The sequence below is a fragment of the Babylonia areolata genome, chromosome 24 (assembly GCF_041734735.1).
Source record: "Babylonia areolata isolate BAREFJ2019XMU chromosome 24, ASM4173473v1, whole genome shotgun sequence".
In the NCBI taxonomy this organism is placed as follows: Eukaryota; Metazoa; Mollusca; class Gastropoda; order Neogastropoda; family Buccinidae; genus Babylonia; species Babylonia areolata.
Window position 1 is genome coordinate 3,218,649 of NC_134899.1, and position 5,000 is coordinate 3,223,648.

Genomic DNA, 5,000 nt, shown 5'->3' on the forward strand with positions numbered 1-5,000 from the left:
CACACACACACACACACACACACACACACACACACACACACACACACACACTGGCACACACACACACACACACACACACACACACACACACACACACACACACAGAGACAACCGAACACCGGGTTAAAACATAGACTCACTTTGTTTACCCAAGTGAGTAAAAAATGATAATGCACTTTGGGAAAGGGCACAAAAATTATAAAGAAGCGAAAAATGTTTTTACATACAGATTTCTGTTACATTTTTATTCCTGATTCACAAAACTTAGCATCTTTATGCTGAGAGCAGTCGTTTTATCATTTCAGTTTAAAAAATGAACAAATTCTGTTGTGTACAGTGACATTGTTTCATACGCCTGCTAGGATTAGCATAATTCTGCAAACTGATGGTGCATCAATCTAGTTGTACCGTGGAAAATATCTTTAAAACTATCTCATTCGTTTAAAACATTAGATTTCAATAAAACATGACTCAATGCACAAAAAGGAATTGTGTTTCACACTCGGTGACAAGATCTTACACTGTCTTCATTCGTCCAAGTGGTCGCTTGTCGGTAAAAGTAGTGTTGCAGTGTCTTTAAGTTTTAAAAGATAGTCATATCCATGAGCCCGTGCACTGATTGCAACGAATGTTCGCGATATATTGAGAGGGGAAAGCAGGCCACTATATATTTTATTTAGAGAATGATTTGCGCGAAGGTCTTAGCACACACACACACACACACACACACACACACACACACACACACACATACACACGTGCACGCGCACGCGCCTATATGGTATGGGTTAAGATTCACGGTTAAAGTTAACTCACATGACACGTACGTGTCTGATTTTACCACGCGAATATCACTTAATCCTTCCAGTTTCACAGCGCGAACACAGGAAAGAGTTTTTTTGTTTTTTTTTTTAAATAAGTGTGCGTTTTCGCGGGTTCCGACAAAGAGTGGTAATTTCTTGGCGTTTACGTCAATGGCGTTTGTGCCAAATGCTAAGAGGCGTTCGAACAGGCTCTGACACAACAGTCATAATAACAATAATAATGGTATTTATAGAGCGCTGAATCTCGTGAAGAGACAAATCAAAGCGCTTTCGCCCCAGTCATTCACACGCATGCATAACTCTAAAACTGTAGAAACTAAAGACAAGGAAGGGCAGGCAAGGGGGGCTATTTTGGGAAGAGGTGGGTTTTAAGGCCAGACTTGAAAGAGCTGAGTGTGGAGACTTGACGAAGCGAAAGAGGAACTTCATTCCAATCGCAAAGTCCAGAGACAGAGAAAGAACGGCGGCCAACAGTCGAGTATTTGAATCTGGGTATGCGTAAACAGAGTGGATCCGAAGCTGATCGTAGTGAGCGAGATGGAGTGTAGAGGTGAAGGCAGCCGCAGAGATAGGAAGGGGCAGTTTTCTGAATGCATCTATAACATAGAGTGCTGATCTTTATTCGGTGTGAGACAGGGAGCCAGTGGAGATGTTGCAAAAGAGGAGTGATGTGCTCAGATCTTTTCTTTCTGAGGACGAGTCGGGCAGCAGAGTGACTTTCGTAATGCACACTTGACGAGTCAAGACTGACGACTGAAAGAAACAGGTACAAGGCCATCATATCATCAATCGCCTCAAAGAAATAAAGGCAGAGAGAGGGAGCGGCCGTAAGTCTAGCATGAAAGGCCCGCGGTCGAGCACGATGCAAATCAAACGAATATCGGCATCATTTCCAAACCAACATTGTGCAAATTTCTTCAAAACGGAACAATGTCTCTGTGGGCTTTTCCAAATACAATAGACCGTGAGCAACACGCTAGACGCCACGTTCTTGGCATCAGAGAAATTTTCCCACCCATCTAGCGACCAACTGAATCCGTCAGTGGCAACCCGCTGTGTGTGTGTGTGTGTGTGTGCGTGTGTGTAAGGAAAATGATATCCTATTTTCCTAGATCCATTTTTTTACAGGGCAACATTTATATCGGGGATTGGAATTTGTTATTTTGATATACTATTTTCCTAGATCCATTTTTTTACAGGGCAACTTTTATATCGGGGGATTGGAAATTGTTTCTTTTGAAAAATGGTTTCACGTGTTTCACGTGCATTTTTGTAATCACACCATGAGTTATGAACGTGATGTGCTGCTGTGAAGTGCAGATTTCTTGCCAGATGGTGTCATGAAGCTGTCCAGGTTAGGGACATTTTTTTGCCTGTAAACTGAGGTATGTTGAAAATGATTGCACTCAGTTTGAAATGACTTTGGCTTCGTTTTGTGATGGGATATTGACCATAGTATATAAAAGCAGGACTTTGGAATGGATAATTTATGTAGCGTTTAAATGACAGATACGTTGATATCTTGTGGTTGATTTGATGTTGTTGTAAAGCTTGTATGGGTAATCAGTACTTCGTGTTGTGATGATATACAGTTAGATTGATAATAGATAATAGTTACTTAAATTTGTCTTAAGTTTTGTTAGACTATTCGATGGCTAAGAAATGGTAATTTTTTTTGAAACATTGAATTGTGTAGTAGCTAAGCAGCTACATTTTGGTATTTCCTGATGGGATGAATGGGAATCATTTTAAGGTAATTGTTTCTGCATTATTTAGGGTGGTGAATGGACATCGTTTTCCAAGCAAATATATATTTTTTTGTATTCAGTGATAATTGGAATTTATGTCAATAGTATTGGATGAAGATTTCCTCTTTAGTGTTTATGTAAAGGTATGGTGTCTATGTTGTCTTGTTAGTCCACTTCGGTTTCTAGGAATAATCAAAACATGGTCTGTAGTGGGACTGGAAATGAGGGGGGTTTGCATCCAGAAAGTCAAGGAACTGACGCATACTAAAAATGTGCCGGCATCTAGTGGCTGGGGACAGGCCACGGGTTTTGGTTTTGTGCCGAGGTGCCAGGGACTGGGCACGGGACTGCATCTCTGAGAACTGGATGGTGGGACCATCCGGGGATGAACTATTGGCACAGAAGGTGAACGTGATGGTGGGACCATCGGGACGAGCTGAGTGAGGAGCCAGGAGCTGGCGAGACTGGTGAAGAACATTCAAGGCGAAGTTAAAATTGTCCCCCCCCCCCATAAAAAAATTACATTCCAGTCCAGGCCATGATTAACAGCTTTTGATATCTATCTTAATAATGAATAAAAGGGTGTGGTTAATAAGTGTTTTCGTGTTTTGGGGAGAACACGTTCTGATTGGAGTGACAAGTGATCAGATAGCAGGCATACACTTACAAGCAAACACATTCATTGTTATTCAGTCATTTCTGTCTATCTGGCACTTTCTTTACAGTGTGTAGAGGATGAGGTATATATGTGTCGTAGTGTATGCATAGTGTACTGTGGGAGCAACGGAATGATACTGACTGGTACGCCGGTGCAGGTGTGCAGTATGCCGGTGTGTGTGCTTGGACAAGTGTGTGTGTGTGTGTGCCATGGAAGCTGCGACACGTATCCTAGAAATGAGTGTGGAGGAGGAGGGGAGGGAGCGGGGGTGGGGGGGTGGGGTGGGGGTCGGTGCAGGGTAGTGTGTGTGTGTGTGTGTGTGTGTGTGTGTGTGTGTGTGTTTGCATGTTTTACATTTATTTGCTTATTTATCACCATTGTCTTTTTACTTCATTTTCATTTATTGTTAACATTATTATTGTTTATCTTTTTTTTTCTTTTTTTTCCTCAAGGCCTGACAAAGCGCGTTGGGTTACGCTGCTGGTCAGGTATCTGCTTGGCAGACTAGTGGTGTAGCGTATAAGGATTTGTCCGAACGCAGTGACGCCTCCTTTTGCTACTGTTACTGATTTGCCTGAAGAAGAGCTTGTGGCTCGATACGTCGCCTCTTTTATCCCAAGTAAGTCGACTTTTACCAAGATTTTTTTTAGTCTACCTCCTACTGTTACTGATACTGATACACGTACACACACAAACCACATCCGTTTCATTCGCATAAAAAGACGTTAAGCTGAAGCTGCTTCCGTGTGTTGATCCAACCAGTTTCTTGGGCAACGAAACTCAGGCTTGTTGGCCGTGGTCAAGCATATAACTCTAAAAACAGTTGCAGTCAACGAGTTGATAAACCAGATCCGGGTGTAATCAAAAAGCTGCTATCGGAAAAGTAAGAGGTTTTTTTTTTTGGTTTTGTTTGTTTTTTGTTTTTTTTCTGATTTGGCACTTGCAAGCATTGTTCTAAAAATAAATGGAGCTGTCTTGGTAGTCCCAAACCATACGATCGCACGGAAACTGCCCACAACTTTTCACGCATGACCAAAAACATTGGAACAAAAATGACTCAGCATTTCAGTTCTGAAAACCAATCGCTTCAGGGCCTTGCGACATGCAACGCCTTCCTAGTTCCATAGAAAAAGTCGGCTAGCAATCACAATTACTAGACTTCACAGAGGTGAGATCACTAAACTCGACCGTCTGTGTCAGGTGACAGCCATTCACTGATGACCACTGTCAGCAGCAGTCCAGAGCTGAAATGATTAACAAGCGCTGTCACTCCTGAGAAATAGGCACACACAGTTTACATTTAAGCTTTTTCACGGAGGTGTCAAAGCAGTCAGTCAATCAATCTGTCAAAACCACTATATTAATCCACATGGAAATTGATTTGTGCAGTCGCATGCTCTTTGTAAGGAACAACATAAAATCATCATGCCCACCATAAGACATTCAAGCTAGTCAAATAAAAACTCACAGTAGATGATGTTAGACAAAAGCAAACCACACATACATGTGCATGCCAAGACAATAAGGTATCGCACAACAATGTATAAAAAACACACACAAAAAAAATCGCACACACACACACACACATGCACACACACATAGAGATAAGACAAGTTTTTGCACAGCAATGTAAATAGATAACCAATAGAATAAACTGAAGTAAAATGTACACACACACACAATTTAGACAATAAGGTATTGCACAACAAAGCATGCTGACTGATCCTTAATTATATGTGACACCATATCTGCAAAACAAAATTATTAGAA

General features: G+C 41.5%; 1 protein-coding gene across 3 annotated transcripts in view; it reads left to right on the forward strand.

Moving 5' to 3' along the window:
- Positions 1-5,000, forward strand: part of LOC143299018 (polyprenal reductase-like) — a 25,596-nt gene that overhangs the window by 2,902 nt on the left and 17,694 nt on the right. Inside the window, exon 1 of one of the 3 annotated variants that reach the window (XM_076612095.1) lies at positions 3,984-4,113. The exons of 1 other annotated variant lie outside the window; for it this stretch is intronic. The gene's annotated coding sequence lies outside the window, so the exon portion shown is untranslated. Of the gene's footprint in view, positions 1-3,983; positions 4,114-4,275; positions 4,399-5,000 lie in introns of those variants that run through there. One more of the 3 variants, XM_076612096.1, reaches the window with a different exon arrangement.